The sequence below is a fragment of the Lacerta agilis genome, chromosome 5 (genome assembly GCF_009819535.1).
Source record: "Lacerta agilis isolate rLacAgi1 chromosome 5, rLacAgi1.pri, whole genome shotgun sequence".
Lineage (NCBI taxonomy): Eukaryota > Metazoa > Chordata > Lepidosauria > Squamata > Lacertidae > Lacerta > Lacerta agilis.
The window spans coordinates 85,905,860-85,924,845 of NC_046316.1; the positions used below are offsets into that span (position 1 = coordinate 85,905,860).

At 42.4% G+C, this 18,986-nt stretch overlaps 1 protein-coding gene across 3 annotated transcripts in view; it reads right to left on the reverse strand.

The window, feature by feature from the left end:
* PEX5L (peroxisomal biogenesis factor 5 like) overlaps positions 1 to 18,986 on the reverse strand; it is a 161,533-nt gene that overhangs the window by 84,814 nt on the left and 57,733 nt on the right. The window lies entirely within an intron of this gene.

The window sequence follows — 18,986 nt, forward strand, 5'->3', positions numbered from 1 at the left end:
AAATAGGACAGAGTGCATTTGAGTACCTTACTTGTACTGCAGTGAGTTCTTATAGGGGCTACATTTGTACAGGAAATTCTAGCTGTGTTGAAAGGAGGAAGCATGCCTATATACCACCACAACATATGTGTGTGTATGTGTGTGTGTATGTGTGCACATTACTTGTGCAATCCGCGAGGCCAACCTGTTGCGAGGACTCAATCTTTTCGTTCTTTAATCGCTCCAAGAATATATTACAAATACACTTGAGTTTCAGTATCTTCTTAGATGAGGTCAAGAGTACAACACAATAAAACCTTATCTCATCTAAATGCTTATCCGGGCTAAGTCGTCGTCAGATGTTGCAATAAGAATTCTCCTAAGCGATTGCAACGGACATCTTTTAAAAAAGTGATGGCATGTTACAGGCAAGGTCACAACAAATGAGTGTTGAGAAAATATGGATGATGATGAAGAACAGTTTGGATTTGATATCCCGCTTTATTACTACCCGAAGGAGTCTCAAAGCGGCTAACATTCTCCTTTCCCTTCCTCCCCCACAAACACTCTGTGAGCTGAGTAGGGCTGAGAGACTTCAAAGAAGTGTGACTAGCCCAAGGTCACCCAGCAGCTGCATGTGGAGGAGCTACAGCTGCCAATACCCCATCCCATCCTAGCCACATCTTGGAAGCAGTAGCCATTGTTGAGGTGGTGTGGATGAGGCATTGCTGCTTTTCTGACTTTCCAAAGCATCAGATCGGGGGCACTTGCTGAGAGGGAGAGGGAAGATGCAAGATGCAAGGAGGTTGCCTAGCGCAGGAGTGTCAGATTAGCTCCATGCACCTCCTATTTCTCTTTGCTTCCCCTCTTTTTTAAAAGTATTTTTTATTAAAGTTTTCTTGGTTTACAAAGGTATGTGCAATGCCTCTTTTTTCAAGTTACATTTTCTACAGGTCAGTTTCATTCGTTGAGACATTAGTGTTACATTAGAAAGAAAAGGGGGGAGTGGTGGAGGCTCTTGGGAAAGCTGAGTCTTGGAAGGAAATCCTACTGACTTAGGCATAACTCACTTCCATATATAACTCCAACCTTAAGTAGTAAGCACACCGAATTTTGTGTGGCCTACTTCCGTGGGGAAAAGTACATTGAACTGGGCTACCTGGGTGCTTGGCATCACACCCAAACAACACAATCCTAGGTATAAATGCCTGGAGATGCATATCACTAAATTCAACAGGTCTTATTCCCCATTATTCTCAGTTTGTTTGGGTGTCCATACACAACCAGAACATAGGAAGTGGCCTGACACTAGACGGAAGATAGAGAAAGGCAAGGTTGGTCCAAGGGGTTTTGCTGCCTGAAGCAAAGGGCAAGAAGTTGCCTCCTTCCAGTCCCACTCCATGGATGAAACCCCAGCAGACCACTGGCTCTTACATCAACACTCTCCATGGCATGCCAAGTGCAGTGGCTTAGTTTAGTAGATGAAGGACATGATGTATGGTGCATGCACAGAGATCTCTCCACTCACGGCCCCTCAATTACAATAACAATGGGATTCTAACAACTGACTCCTATTCAGTGGAAGAGTTTCATGGCATGCATATCCACACCTGCTTTCCTGCCTCGCCTCAACAGTTTTCTACTCCAGAGAAAGGTTTATCTTGAAAGAGTGGTTACCAGGGGGACATCATTCGTGGAAAGGAGAATTCAAAGTGTACAGTATATATTTTCTTACTGTTCATCTTCACCAGAGTTCTCTGAGCAAGCTGAAAGGGCCGTGAAAAACAGCAGGGCCACAGGGAGGAAAAGAGATTTCTCAGCTGTTATGGGAAGGCAGAAAATCTTTGCCATGCAGGTCTTGAGAGATTGCTGACTTTGATGGCGTCTCCCTATAGAACCGTATAGTTGGGTGAGGACTGGAAGCAGAGAAAACCTTTCCCATGCCCCTTTGCCCCTTTGCTTGCTTGGTATGGAAACCCACCCAATAGGCATTGAGACTTGAGGGACTTGTACCCATTGCAAAAAGTGACAGAAATGCTCAGTAAATAAAAGCAAATGGGCAAAGCTGTCATGGGGAAATCTATAGGGGACGCACAATCAACTTTGCTTCCAAGCAATCTTGAAGGAAACATTTTGGGGCAAACAAGATGTGCACAGTGTTAAATCTGCACTAAAACATTACAGCCATTTCATGCTAGTTTAACTGTCATGGCTTCCTCCAAAAGAATTCTGGGAGCTGTCGCTCAGCAAGGGTCTTCTGTGTCCCTCGTGGGAGTACAGTTCCCAAGATGCTCTGGGGGAAAGGAAATGGCCATGAAACCAATTTAAGGATGGAACTCCATATTCTGGGAGGCATGGAGCTGCCACTGAAAATGGCGTCCTCACAACCCTCTGTAACGTTTACTAATAAAATAAAACATTTGTTGTTGTTCAGTCGTTCAGTCGTGTCCGACTCTTCGTGACCCCATGGACCAGAGCACGCCAGGCACGCCTATCCTTCACTGCCTCTCGCAGTTTGGCCAAACTCATGTTAGTAGCTTCGAGAACACTGTTCAACCATCTCATCCTCTGTTGTCCCCTTCTCCTTGTGCCCTCCATCTTTCCCAACATCAGGGTCTTTTCTAGGGAGTCCCTAGAAAAGACTCCCTAGAAATAAAACATAGCAGCAATGAATTGCTCATGCCTTTGCTAATCAAATGCAATTTTGCATATTATTTTTCACTCGTATATTCATTTTTACATGTAGTTTCTCCTTAAATGTGCATTTTAAAAACATTATATAGCTGGATAATTGCATCAGAAAATCCAGATAAATGTGAATTTTAAAGGATGGCTGTGTTTCAGTTCTCATATTGTTTCAGAAAGTGAGAATTTAATAGATTTGCCTATAAATGTGAACTGGATCAACTTTCTCTCCCATCCCTACTGCTCATGTGTTTGAATGTGCACCTCACATAGCTGACTTTACCCTTCTTTCTATATATTAATATAGCATAATATAATGTAAACGTTCAAAATGCAGAAACCAGACCCATACCCTATAGTACAGAATTCATCTTACGTGGCTCTTTAAGCCTAAATCTAGCATGTCTAGAGAGCCAATTATGCCTTCCTTTTCTTCTCTAGTCCAGCCAAAGGCTAAATCCTAAGACCTATATATAATGTTCTATTTGTGGACAGCACATTCTGTGCGACAGTTTGTGTTAATCTGTTCTTAACCTGCAGTTGATATAGTTTATCCAGGCGTTAAGGCCTTTCAAGATGCTGAATAACTTCACCTTAGTTAGCCTTGAGGAAGAAGCACAGGAGAATGCTAGCAGGTTTTGTTTTAACTTTTCTGGTCTCTCTCTCTCTCTCTCTCTCTCTCTCTCTGTGTGTGTGTGTGACAGAGAGAGAGAGAGAGAAACATAGTCAATGCTCAAAACAAAATAAAAAAATAAAAAAATCCTTCCAGTAGCACCTTAGAGACCAACTAAGTTTGTTCTTGGTATGAGCTTTTGTGTGCATGCACACTTCTTCAGATACACTGAAACAGTGTGCATGCACACGAAAGCTCATACCAAGAACAAACTTAGTTGGTCTCTAAGGTGCTACTGGAAAGAATTTTTTATTTTTATTTTGTTACTGAAACAGAAGTCACCAGACCCTTATATATGATCAATGCTGTTTACTTTCTTTAAAGAACCAGAAAAATCTACTTAGAAACAAGTCCTATTGAGTTCAATGGAGTTTACTCCCAAGTAAATGGATATAGTACTGCAGCCAAAATATAACATAATTTGGGGCTCTATCCTTGGTAACAGGAAGAGAAGATTGGTAGCTCAGTCAGTAGACTAGAGCATGAAACTATTAATCTCAAAGTCATGGGTTTGAGACCCACATTGGGCAAAAGATTCCCGCATTGCAGGGGGTTGGGCTAGATGACCCTCGTGGTCCCTTTAAACTCCACAGTTTTATGATTCTATGAAAGAGATTGTAAAGTATGAAATACTTTTGGACAGCGATGGGTGCCTGGCAAGCTGTGCGCCAGATATGCCCCCCAAAGCAATTAACCGATCCCGTTGTTCAGGGGGTAGCCCAAAGCATTGTTCAGAAAGGTTCATTGAATATCACATGTCTTCTATAGATTTTGAATGCAAAATGTACATAATATATAAATTTGCATATTTGTATGTAATGCTGTGCTGGAGTATAAGTGCTCGGCAGTTGTGACTCCCTTATTGTTGGATGATGCATGCATCATTCAGACACCCAAGCACTCGCCAAAGGTTCGGTTTGTAGCTGGGACGAAGTGTTAGGACCAACACTTTTTGCAAACGTCAGTCTAGAAAATGCCTTTCTAAAGACTGGATCAATCTCTGGGGAAGGAACTTTGCCACTTATGGAAAAGCTGCAGCTAAGTGCAGCTAGTTACTGGGATAGCTCAGTCGGCGGAGCTCGAGATTCTTAATCTCAGGGTCGTGGGTTTGAGCCCCATGTTGGGCAAAAGATTCCTGCAGGGGGTTGGACTAGATGACTCTCATGGCCTCTTCCAATTCTACAAGCCTGTGATTCTATAAAGTGGTGGAGTACCAACACGCAGAAGGTCTCTGGTTCAATCCCTGACTCCCCCAGGTAAGATACTTCTGCCTGAAACCCTGCAGAGCCACAGCTGTACAGTGTCAATCGCTGGGACCATCGGTATGCAAACCTTTGACCTTTCCACATGGGCTCCCTAGTGGATATCTCTCTGATTCTGCAAGGGGATCCTTATGCTCTTAATCTTGCATAGAGCTGAGGATTTCAGAGTGGCGGATGAGAGCACAACATTTCCATGAACTGCAACGAACGAGGACAGTGAGTTTAAAGGAACTTTCCTCCAGCCCTGATACCCTCTGGCCTCTTCAAAACAGAAGGGAGTTTTAAGCTCCAGCTGGTCAGGCACCATTTCCTCCAGCTGTTATTGCTAGAACATAATATTCTCACATTGCCATCTGCGGAGTCCCCCCCGTTCTTCCTGTGCATGTTCCCTCTTTCTACAGCTTAAGGATCATTATCTAAAACCATCCTCACTTAAACAAATGAATGATCAACCTTCGGCAATGCAGCTCTGTTTTAACTGCTTGATCCTCCTGCTACAGTCTTTTTTTTTAAAAGAGAAAACAAGTAACACACATAAAACACAGAACAAAACTGGCACTTTTTAATCACTTCCCTGTATTGCTATCGCTTTCACGTGTTCTCTTTTTCTAATCCGCTCAGAACATTTCGCTTTTCCTAATTTTTGTTGGCATTTCCCCAAAATAAACACATGGATGAGAATCCATAGGAAGGCTCCTACTGATCCTGTTTGCAATTTACACATGATGCTCTGCTATTGCCTGCTATTATATAAATGGGAAGAAAATAAGTAGGTCCTTTGTGTATTCCTTTGTGCAAAAGGTACAATGGAACCAACTACACTGAATGCATCATATAAAGTGTGTCACATGAAACCCAAGCTGGCAGGGTCCCTAAGTATATCCATTTCATATCAGACAGGACACGTCTCTGTTTTTCTTTTTGGTGTCATCTAAAGAAGTTCCTCTTTCAACAAGCCTTCTGAAAACCGCCCCCCCTCCCCATTGGTAGCAGTGATTTTATGATACGTGTTGTTGTCTAAAACTGTTTATAGTTTAGCTATTTTTAAAATAGTTTTTATACGCAATTGTTTTAAACTGCTTTCATACATATAACTGTTTTATATAATGTCAGTATATCATAAAGACGCCTCTTGGGAAGTGATCCATGAATGAATGAATGAATGAATGAATGAATACACAAAGTCTACCAGATAGTTGCTACCAATACTTAATGACACTCTCAGAGAACTCTAAAAGGTAGTTTTACTAGACTTTCTCTTGAAGAAGCCATGCTGATTCTTTTCCAGCAAGACTTGTTCTTCTCTATCCTTCAGCTTTCTGTCTTTAATTATGATTTCCAGCTTTCACTGAACAGATGTTAAACTAACCAGTGTGCAATTTCTCTCCCCTTACCAGAACCCTGATGCTGAAGACAATTTTTTTTAAAAAATTGCTAGGGGATAAGCAATTTCATCTGCTGGTGGACTGTATGGAAACTTATGGCATAACAGATGTGTTAGTCCTGAAGGCATCAAAAGACTCTTTGTTCATCTGAGAGCATGGAAACCTACAAAGTGGTCCCAAGAATGGCTTGGTGGAACAGGATACAAAACCCTTTATCTGCTTTCATTTCTCAAAGAGATGGCACACTCTTTGGGCTACATATACAAAATGAAACAGAGATACCAGCATTGTAAGCTGACACGGGGTCATCCATACTCCTTACATTTTGCAGGTTTTGTCGGTGGTACATTAGTGAAGTTCTTTGCTGAGATGGAGAGCAGTGATTGGGATTAAAGTTCATCGTGGAGGTGCTACACAAGGTATATTTTTAACGTGTCAGACCACTGCTTTTCACATTTCCTCCAAGGTTTTATATATGGCTCTATCCTGCTCTTCAGCCGCGTTGGAAACTAATTGGGTCTCTTGGCACACAGCTCTGTGTGGCTCCGCCGCCTTCTTGCTCATTATAAATTCTGCAGGTGCTTTTTAAAGAACACTCAGGTGATCAGGGCAGCAAGTCACACGGGAATACCATGGTTGCCATTGAAAGAGCTTAAGACCTTGCTAGAGCCTGGGTCTTCCAGGGCCATTTCAAATTTGCCAAGCTGGCAAATCATTAGCTAGAGCAATGGAGTATTACTTGTGGGGGGGGGGAATCTAATTGTGCTTCTCCTATAGCAGAGAAGGGCAAGCTATCCCTCCCTGTGTGACACCAGCCATAAGAACATAAACTGAGCTCTTCTGGATTAGACCAGAGGTAGATCTAGTTCGGACTCCTGATGCAAACAATGGCTACCTACACATCTCTGGGTAGCCCCCAGGGACAATAAAGCAAAAGCCCTTCACTGTTGTTGCTCTTCAGCAATTATTATTATTATTATTATTATTATTATTATTATTATTATTATTATTATTATTATATATCACATCCTTCCTCTTAAAGGGTCACAGGGAGCCAAACACATCAGAACTACTAAAAACATTCTAAAGTTTTAAAACAACCACATTCTCTTAGCCAGTGATTTCAGGGTTGCCAGGAATGGCAGCTTTCAGCCATTAAATGCCTGTGTAAATAGGAATGTTTTAAAAATTTTACTGTAATATAACAGTAAGTGAGACAGCGGCACTTCACCAGCGAGGGCATTCCACAAATGGGGAACTGGCACTGAGAAGGTGTTACTTTCATTTATTTTTTTATTATCTCTTTATTACATTTGTATACCCCCTTTATCTTCCAATGAGCTCAAGGTGGTGTACATGGTTCTCCCCCCCCCCCCATTTCATCCTCACAAACAACCCTGTGTGGTAGGTTAGGCTAAGAGATGGTGACTGGCCCAAGGTCACCCAGTGAGCTTCATGACTGAGTGAGGATTCGAACCCTGCTCTCCCAGGTCATAGTCCAACACTCTAACCATTATGCCACACTGTAGTCACGGATCCATTGATAGATCCATCCTTCATAACAGGAAGAATAAGAAGTGGTCCCTTAGATGATTCCTGGGGTTCCTTCCAACTCTACAATTCTAGGATTCTAGGAATGTTCATTTCCAATTGCATGTAGTCCATTTTTTTACACCTCAAGGGCACCCAGTGAGCCAAAACACAGAAGAAAACATTTACGAACAGCACAATCCAGCCACCATTAAGTCCTTTTGAGTACAGCAAGAGGGAATGAATAACTTCCCCAATTTCCCCACTGGAATCAACAGGAATGAAACACGCTTACCGGTAACTTTGTTTACAGCACGCCACATTTATTATTATTATTATTATTATTATTATTATTATTATTTCACATTTACCGTATATACCCGAGTATAAGCCGACCTGAATATAAACCGAGGCACCTAATTTTCCTACATAAACCTGGGAAAGCTTATTGATCACTTTGCCGCTGTGGAGGAGGAGGAGGAACTTTGGGCTGCTCCTTCCTTTTTCTCCTCTGCCAAGTTTGCATTTATGCGAGCAGTTCAGGAATGGATCAAGCTGCCTGGGGAGAGTAAAGAACCGCTGTTCTTGTACACTTCTTAAGGAATGGTTGACTGGGGTGAGCGGGCAGCGGCGGCACGAGTGGAGAGAAAGGGCTTCTTTCTCGCCGCCCCCCACCGCCCGCCTCACTCGAGTATAAGCCGAGGGCAGCTTTTTCAGCACAAAAAATGTGCTGAAAAACTAGGCTTATACTCAAGTATATACAGTATATCCCACTTCCAAGAAAATCAAGGTGGTATATACAGTTCTCCTCCTCCCCATTAGTGGTCACATTTATACCGCTTTTAAAGAAGTGTATTAAGTAGTTCTGATGGGAAAGTTAATTTCAAGCAATTGCTTAAACCCACCTTTTCTCTTGGTGGCTTAGTTAACCTTAATTTCAACCAATACTCTCTTTGGAAACTCAGGAAAGGGGCACTGAGGTCTCCACTGATTTCCCAACATCCCTTCTACACTAGTGATATTACAGATGCTGCTTTTATAAAAAGGGAACGGGGCAGAGTACTGTGTTTCGCCTTGTTAAATTTCAAACCAGCTCCCGAAACAGTCCAGCAATCTTCTTGTCACTGGTCCCCATTCCCCCAATGCGGGTGCAAATACAATTCCCATTTAATGCGCAAGACATTTGTTTCAGTCATAACACTCAGAGAACAACAAAACAGACTGCACGGTTTTAATTACTGACTTTTTGCATTTTGGCTCCCTGCGGGCATTTGAATTTCTGCTGGATGACAAAGGCTTGATGGCCCAGCTTCTCTTGCAGTTTGTATGCACGCAAACGTAGTTAAGATGTTGGGGGGTGAAAAGGGAACCTGGTTCCCATTTGACAGGCAGAAGACATAACGGAACAGAAAGGCGTTGCAGAAACATCCTCGACACTCACCCCTTCACGATCATAAAACCCAAGCGAGGCCCTGAAGTGAGGCTTTATAAAATACACACACTAATCAGATGTAGCGCTCGTTTCTCCAGACACTAAGTACATTTTGTGGAAATAAATTCCATGAAAATCACTGGAACCTTCCTATTACGACAACTCCTTCCAAGGAGAGGCTGAGCTAATGTGTTTCAGAGAGAGGTGGCTGATCTCAGGCTCCAGGCATTATGACCATAAGACGGTCACAGTGTTGGTATCTAGAACACTGTCAGCACCTCTCTGCATTTGGGAAGCAGCAGCCTCCAAATGCAGCAACTCCTTGATAATTTGATGCGCTAAAGATTTGTGATATTACCGGTAAAAGGTATTTCCATTTTGGCAAGCTAGTGGCTACAGAGATTCATATAAAGTACAGCAGTTACTGCCCATTATAGTCGAAACAAAATAGAAAATTCTTTCCAGTAGCACCTTAGAGACCAACTGAGTTTGTTCTTGGTATGAGCTTTCGTATGCAAGAATAAACTCAGTTGGTCTCTAAGGTGCTACTGGAAAAAAATTTCTATTTTGTTTCGACTATGGCAGACCAACACCGCTACCCACCTGTAACTGCCCATTATAGCTACAAGAAACATCTAGGCTTTGAGGTAGTGTATCTCTTATTTTTATTTGGCATGATTTACATATATACTGATTAATAGAGCAAAAGTCTTGTAAGCAGCTTACAACAGACATCTAAAATTTTCTTTTAAAAAACCCAATAAAAAACAAAGATCAGAAACAGGCTACACAAGTATTTTAAAATGTAAAATAACACCAGCATTCATCCTCACTAAAATCACTTGTTGAAATTTCATGCTAAAATTACGTGCCTCGGCAGTGCTGCTGGAACAAAAAATGTTTTTTAGCAGGTGCTGAAAACAATATAGCGAAGGCGGCTGCCTGAAATCAGGGAGTTTCAAAGTGTAGCTGCTGCCACATTCTAGAGCTGATTTCTTGAAAGAGTGGAAGAAACATTACGTGGCATTTGTAAAGTTCAATGGACTCCTGTGGAGAGAGGTGATCCTTCAAGTAAACAAGTCCCTCTGAATACCAGATGCCAGGGACATGTGTGTTGGATTCATGCCTCCTGAAGTTGTCTGACTGGCCACTTTAGGAAGGAAAATACTTAAGTAGGTGGGATTTTGCCTGATCCAGTAGGTCTCCTTTTTCATTCTTACATTATTTCTGGTCAACACACTGTTCTGAAGCACTGAAAAACCTGAAAAGACTGTGAACTAAAGCAACAGTGGCATGCAGGCGAACACCTTGGCCAAAAATAGCACTGTCATGTAAGCCCATTTTCAGAAAACTCAGTTGTCTGCCTCAACCATTGTGGATTGGGTTTGCACTAATAAAAATTTGGAGACCTACATAAATTAGGCAAGTAAGCAAATTTGCAAAATAAGCAGATTTGTTTCCTTTGAGGCCCTCTGTCTCATGTGCCAGGCTTTGTTTCTGCTGGGGACAGAAGAAGAAGAAGAGTTTGGATTTGATATCCCGCTTTTCACTACCTGAAGGAGTCTCAAAGCGGCTAACGTTCTCCTTTCCCTTTGTCCCCCACAACAAACACTCTGTGAGGTGAGTGGGGCTGAGAGACTTCAGAGAAGTGTGACTAGCCCAAGGTCACCCAGCAGCTGCATGTGGAGGAGCGGAGACGCGAACCCGGTTCCCCAGATTACGAGTCTGCCGCTCTTAACCACTACACCACACTGGCTCTCCATAGCCCTTTTTTTGCTCATATCCAACCTGTGCTATCTTTGCCTCTCAGCCACTCAGTAGCGTACCCCAGTCTTAGACTGTAAACCTCTTGGAACAAATGCTACACATGTTTTAGCTTTGTTATTTTGGAGACTGCTAGGTATACATAACAAAAGATATGTTAAAAATAATTATGCTGATGCCACTGGATGAGCAAAGAACTGTCCAGGGTACTGAAGTCCTTCCCTTGACTACTGGAAATTATCTCCAGTCCCTCTTACAGCTTCTTGATTTTGCCATCCATTCACTATCTATTTTTCCATGTACCGAAAACCTACCCAGAGTGGTGTGGCTAATGTGGTGCCCTTCAGATGCTGTAGGAATCCACCATCTCCCATTAGCCCTGGCCAGAATGGACAATAGTCAGAGATGACAGGCACTATGATGGCTACATTTCGGCTGGAATATTGGGTCAGTGTCCAAGGTGACATAAGTTCAAATCCCAATTCATCCAGAAATGCTTACTGTTTGTGTTCAACCCACCTCGTGGGGCTTTTGCAAGGCTAACAGAAGGGAAGTGCCCTAAAAGCTGCATTGAATTTATTGGAGGAAAGGTGGGTTGAAATTTAAAATATTTTTGCAGTCTTAATGGCTAAAAACTTGCATTTTGGGGGTGTGGGGAGATGAACATAAAAGCTTGTTTTTTTCTGGGATGCAGAAAATACAAATTTCTAGATCTTCTGCAAATACCACTGCAAAGTATGTATCCGAGATATACCAGCATTATCCTTTGTGAAATAATTCTCATGTCCAAGGACTAACAAGAAACTGGTGCAAATTTCCTTTTCATTTGTAATCCCGAATTCATTTACACTGACCCTACCAGGATCTTAACTATCTCCACTCATTACTTACTCTCTCTTCGCCTAACATACCTCAGCTTTCTCCCGTTTTTCACTCCAAATCCTCAATCTCCCTTAAATGAACTTAAAGGAGTTTTTAACTGCTTAAGATGTTGATACCACTCTAAAGCATCTCTCCCTCAGCATGTTAAGGCTTAGGGATTACACAGCACAAGTTGGACCGGCTGCATAAAAAAAAAAGTTGCATTCTTCCATTCCCCTCCACTTCCTGCAACAGCTACTTGGCATTCTCAAGCCAGCTATTGCCACAGAAGGATCATCACTCACTCTGAAGATTGGTAATAGAGGAAATGATTCTGCAAACTACCAGTCACCACCACAAAAGAAGCTGGTTCAGTAATATGTTACCACCACATCTACCTTCCCTGTATATCTCCCTCCACCGCCCATGATTAACATGGCATTACTTCTATGTTCATCTATTTTCAGCCAGGTAGAGTCCTTTTTTTCCTTGGTTAGACAGGTATTTTCCTCAATGAGCTCCTTAGTTGCTGCTGGCTTCTTCTTTTGTCTGATCTCCTGCTCTGCAAGCCACCTGTCACTTTTATTAATATTCAAAAGGGTACTAAGGCTAACGATCTCTCTGCTTAAAAGAGATCACAATATAGCCGTTTTTTACATGTTCCAAGGTTAATGGTAACCAGAGACCCATGACTGTATGGAAAGGAAATGAACAACCACAGGGGAAAAAAACCATTTTATTGAAAGAAGCAAATCTTTGGCTTTTCCCACATCTGACCATAATACCTGTATTGTGACAGACTTTAGAGAAAAGCAAAGCAAGAGGGAGCATGAAAGAGGTATATAAAATTATGCATTCTGTGGAGAAAGGGAACAATGATAAGCCCCTCCCCAATAATACTAGAACTTGGGGAACATCCAATCAGTGGCGTAGCATGGGGGGCTACTAATCTAATAAGGGAAGGCATGATTGGCTAAAATTGAGTGAGTCAGTGGATGAAGTTTGCAGGTTTCATTATGGGACCTTCTACCTACCCCCCCCCCCCCCCGGCGACCCTGCTTGGTTTGGGAACCAATTTTCATTATGCAGCAGAAGCATTGTATGGATTACTTTGAAAGTGTATCCAATTTTGATGAGCCAATGGTAATATGAAATCACTGTTTATCTTAGCCCCACGGTATTGTGTGACATACCTAGAACAGTGGGAGATTACACACACACACACACCACTTCATGCAATGACTCATAATGGGGAAAATGTTTAAATAACCTAGTACTGAAAGTATTAGCGTTACATAAAAATAGCATATCTATAAATGTGCCATCTGGTTCAGAAGAAGGTATTTTAAAAAAACAAATAAGGATTAAGTAAGAGCTAATACAATTTGCATCCACTTGATAAAAAGGAACTATGCCTGAAAGCGCATTGATGTTCAGTCTTGTGTAGTTTCTCGGATTATGAAAGCAACTGAGTGATAAGTAGCTACTGCAAAAGCATGGCAGTGAACCAGTAAACAAACAAACAAACAAAAAAACCCACTCAATTTGCTAGCTAAACTCCTTGTAATAATCAAGCCGGTGATCCATCTCCCTCATACCTTCCTCCCTAGACATTCTGGGCCTAAAAGATATTTGACAATGCTACCTTCACCCTTAGGCTCCATCACAAACTAGCATTGACTGGGGACACACTTTGAGTGCATCAAGTCAAGGCTATGCAGGCATACATAGCCTTGGTGGTTGATACTTAACCGTAGAATTTCCTTTCACTGGGAACTTGCCAAAGCTTGAGTATGAGCATCTTCTAGAACAGGTGTAATTTTTTAAATTAAAAAAATATAGTTAGCTTCTGATGGCCTTGGTAAATTGAGGTTGTTTTGATCACTGTGATCAGGGAGTCCATTATCTGAAGACTTTGTTCTGAACAAACTCTTCCCGGCAATAGGTATTGGTCCCCATTCTCCAGTGTTTTGTGTGGGAGCTATGCTACTTCTGGAAACCCCCAGGATTCAAATCTGGAAACTCAAGCTAGTATTATCCCTATTATCTAACAGATTTACTATGTGTACCCAGTGCCGGATTTACGTATAAGCTAAACAAGCTATAGCTTAGGGCCCCACTCTCTTGCCCCACCCCACCCCAAAATTATGAGTCTTTGTAAATTGTGTTTCTAAAGGAACTTTTGTTATTGCCAAATGCCAAATGCCAATGTGTTTGCATTATTAAGTTTGTTATGAATAAAAAATCATTTTAAGTTAGAGCTTAATAATTATTTCACTATTAATATACTTCTTCTTAGTTGTATTTCAGTTCAACAATTACTTCGATAAAATACATATTTTGTTATGTGCAAATGGGTTTAGATACCTATTAGGTCCATAAATTACCATATAGCATATATTCAACACAAAAAAACAGCGGCAATTTGTCGTTGACAAAGGACAGCTGGACATATAAAGGGCCCCATTACCTTCAGTAGCTTAGGGCCTCATCAAAGCTAAATCCAGCCCCGCATGTACCATAAACAACCAAAGCAACATGATCCATGACTAAGCAGCTTTCAATCTCCATTAGGAGGACAACACTGAGAATGGGATGGAGGTTGGGGAGTGGAGGTGAAGAGGCCAGCAACTTGCAATGTCATGGGGATGGGTGATGTTTACATGCCCTGCTTCACATAATTTCAAGAAGCCATGATGCCCAAGGAAAGGGCTGCAGCTCAGTGGTAGGACATCTGCTTTGCACGCTGATAGCCCCACAACTGACCCCAGCATCTCCAGGTAGGAACTTGGAACGTCCCATCTCAGACCCAGGAGAGCTGCTGCCAGTCAGTGTCTACAGTAATGAGATTGATGGACCAGTGATCTGCCTTGCTATAAAGCAGCTGCGAAGTTTCTATGTACTCTCCCCTTTGCTATAGTTCAAATACAAGGTGAACTCTCTGGGATGCGGCATCACTGCATATCCCAGTTTGCTAGAAGCAATCGATTTCCTTTCTGTTATTAAGCCTCAGCCCCCTCACAATAAAGGAGAATATTTTCGGAGCAGGAAGCAACGTGATTATTTTCCTCATGGGTTCATTTATAGCTCTGATGCCAGAATTTCAAAATGCAGGGCATTTATTACACTGTGCCACAGATCCAAGACAGCCCTGACAAAGTCTCCTTTTTTCTTAATGCATTATCACAAGTAAATGATCTACAAGCTGAAGACATTAGGAAGCAAGAGTCGATTCATTTTCAATTTACCTTTATTGCAGCAAAGCCAATTTTTCTCCCCTAGCTTTGGGGAACAATATGCTTTGCAGTGTGCATTTTGTTGCCAGGGTCAGAATAGCCACTATTTTATTTACAAAATAAAAAAAAATCCTTCCAGTAGCACTTTAGAGACCAACTAAGTTTGTTATTGGTATGAGCTTTTGTGTGCATGCACACTTCTTCAGATAGTGTGCATGCACCTGTGTCTACCCTTTAAGCAGGAGGTTGGTGCTAATGACCTGAATGTTTTTACACTTCCGCTGTGTGTGTTTTTATCCTGTTTTTGTGTGTGCGAGAAACAGAATACTTGAGAGTATCTCCTGAGAACCTGAGAGTTCTGTTTTGTTTTTAAATTCAGAGGTGCCAGATGGCTATGGCTGAGGTTGAAAAGTATATTTATCTTGCATTTTGAATAACTTTCTGTGTTATATTAGCTGCGGCAGCCTTGGAAAAAAGTCACCTATTTCATTTCAGAAACTCCACATTTTTCATCAGGGATCGAAGCACATAATTCTGCTTTTGGCATGTGTACTACTAGCTTCTTCATAAGATAAGCAATGAGTGGGGGAAAGAAGACAAGTCTGAAATATGGGTTTAATATTCTGAATAACAGGGCAATATGTGAATGAATAGACATAATAAGGAAACGAGACAGGGCAGTTTGTTGGGAGCAGCTGGATTAAATATGGAGCGAGAATGAGAGGAAGACTGCTGTGTAAAAAACAGCCTCTCAAAACTCTGCCATTCTGCTTTTGGATGGGGAAATTGATGGGGCACATTTCACAGAATTTCTCTCGGGGGATTAGACATTGTACAACAGTTTCCAGAACTCACCATTAGCCATGATTGCAGCACAGCTTCTTTCCTTTCCTCCCTACAATTTGGCTTGTTTGTTCGTTTGTTTTTAGCTCCTTTCCTGTCGGCACTCGCCATCGAAGTTTTCTATTAAAGGGAGTGATATATTGCAATGGAAATGCATTTTTAGGTGTGCAGAAGATGGGCTATGTGTTTATTATTACATTTGTAGTTGCATTTTTATTTATTTTTTACAAAAGGCAACCCAAAGCAACTTGCAAATATGACACGAAAGTTAAAATGAAATATGAAAACCTGGAAGAAAACAAAAGCCTAAAAACCCACCTGTGATGCATGCCAAACAACAACAACCAGTTCAAATACACTCCACTTTAAAAAAAGGTAATGCAGGAATCTCAACTAAAGCATCCATGGCAGATGGCCACTCAACCTCCACTTAAAAACCTCCATATCAAATATCTTCTGGACGAGAACTATATCAAATATCTTCTGGATGACAAGTCCAATGGTATCACAGTGGCCGTGGCAAAGTTTCTTTCAGTAGTCTTACGAATCAAAGATCAACATACTCATGACTAAACAAATAACGCTTCGGTCTCCCTTCCCTGGGGGGTTGTCTGTATGAATCTGTATTTTATTCTGAATCCATGTTATGGGTCGTTGGACCGCAATAAAGATGATGATGATGATGATGATGATGATGATGATGATGATTTCCAAGGAAGGAGAGTCCACAAACTCCAAAGGGAGTCCGTTCCACTGTCAAACAGCTCTTGCCACCAGAAAGTTCTTTCTGATGTTTAGTCAGAAACTCCTTTCTTGTAACTTGAAACCATTGGTTCAAGTTCTACTCTCCAGAGCAGGAGAAAACCAGCTTGCTTCCATCTTCCTTGTGACATCCCTTGAGATACTTGAAGATGACTGTCATATTCCTCCCAGACTCCTCTTTCCCGGGCTAAACATACCCAACTCCCTCAACCGTTCCTCATGAGGCTTGGTTTGGAGACCCTTTATCATCTCGGTCACCCTCCTCTGCACATGTTCCAGCTTGTCAATATCCTTCTTAAATGGTGGCACCTAGAACTGGACACAGAACTTCAGGTGTGGTCTGACCAAGGCAGAATAGAGTGGTACTATGACTTCCCTTGATCTGGACACTATACTTATGTAGATGCAGCCTGGATCAAATGAAATTATCAAGCATCCCTACTTGCCATAGAGGAAGAGGCCATTTATTTAGTTACAAACCTGCAGTAAGAATGATCTCATTTCCCCCTGGAAAGCTTCACACCTCCCCCCCCCCGCCACCCAGTCACTGCAGTCATTGCACCCAGTCACCCCTACACATTACTTTGTTCTTCAGTCATAGAAGTGGCCTACAATATAAAGACAGGGGACAGACGGTTGTTGGAAGAGGCATCATTTCCCATGGGGTGCACCCCCTTTGGTCCCCCTGTTGTCTCTGATCAAGGTAGTCTTTGAAGCAATACAAAGACCTGTCAAACCAGACAAAATTACCCATCACAAGCAGTCACTACCTTTAACCCATCTCCTTCAAGTCTCCAAAAGAGAGGGGGGGAAGCAAACAAATCAGTGTCTGCCTCCAGCTAAATGAATAATGCAGGGCAATCCAAGTATTGCCCAGCTCAATACCAACAATAGGAATTGTTCCAAATGCCCCAAGCAGACCTTGGAATTTGTACACCATCATTTCTGGAGTGTCTGGAGGCAGTTGGAGGATGGATGGCGGACAACAGATTGAGGCTGAATCCTGACAATACAGAAGTACTGTTTTTGGGGGACAGGAGGCGGGCAGGGGGGAAGGACTCCCTGGTCCTAAATGGGGTAACTGTGCCCCTGCAGGACCAGGTGCGCAGCCTGGGAGTCATTTTGGACTCACAGCTGTCCATGGAGGCGCAGGTTAATTCTGTGTCCAGGGCAGCTGTCTACCAGCTCCATCTGGTACACAGGCTGAGACCCTACCTGCCCAAAGACTGTCTCACCAGAGTGGTGCATGCTCTAGTTATCTCCCGCTTGGACTACTGCAATGAGCTCTACATGGGGCTTTGAAGGTGACCCGGAAACTACAACTAATCCAGAATGCGGCAGCTAGACTGGTGACTGGGAGCGGCTGCCGAGACAACATTACACGGATCTTCAAAGATCTACATTGGCTCCCAGTACGTTTCCGAGCACAATTCAAAGTGTTGGTGCTGACCTTTAAAGCCCTAAACGGCCTCAGTCCAGTATACCTGAAGGAGCGTCTCCACCCCCATCGATCTATCCGGACACTGAGGTCCAGCGCTGAGGGCCTTCTGGCGGTTCCTTCATTACAAGAAGCCAAGCTACAGGGAACCAGACAGAGGGCCTTCTCGGTAGTGGCACCCGCGCTGTGGAATACCCTCCCACCAGATTTCAAAGAGAACAACAACTACCAGACTTTTAGAAGACATCTTAAGGCAGCCCTGTTTAGGGAAGCTTTTAATATCTGATGAATTATTGTATTTTAATATTGTGTTGGAAGCCGCCCAGGGTGGCTGGGGAGGCCCAGCCAGATGGGCGGGGTATAAATAAATTATTATTATTATTATTATTATTATTATTATTATTATTATTATTATTATTATTATTATTATTATTCTCTTCAATGGAATGCAGAAAGGGTGTCGTCTGCCAGATTTCTTCTGTCCTAGAAAAAGGCTTGGAACTCGGATGCCCATCTGAGCAAGAACCAGAACTATGGAGAATGCACATATGATGTCTGCCTGATAATGCTGTTTATTATTACACTGAATCAGTGGGTTGTGTGTGTGTGTAGGAGGGGAAGGGCTGGAGGAACAGGCAGGCAACGCAAGTTGTCTCGCACAGCAACAGCCTCGTGTAATGTGCAGTGCTGCATTTGCTTCTTACTGAGCCCTGACAGCAATGGGACAGCTGAGTGGCAGGTACTGCTGATCATTTTAATAAGGTCTGCCCAGTATATTTCACCTTGATCATTGCAGAGCTCTTGCTGTGCAATGCTTCCTCCTGCAGACAAGGAAAGATTGTCCGTTGGACACAAACTCTGAGGCTGAAGTAGAAAAGAAGATGAGCAGAGAGTCCTCGATAACCCTCTTTGGGTTATGTATGTATGATATTTATATGCCACCCATCATCCGTAGATCTCAGGGTGGTTCACAATGTAAAAATACAATATAAAAACCACAAAACACACAATAAAAATAAGAACAAAATCAAACCAATAACCCCCTTTCCCACAGCACTTTTAAAAGGGTAGTGGATATCAATCAGCCCAAGGCCTGGCTGAAAATGAATGTCTTCGCCTGGCGCATAAAGGTGCAT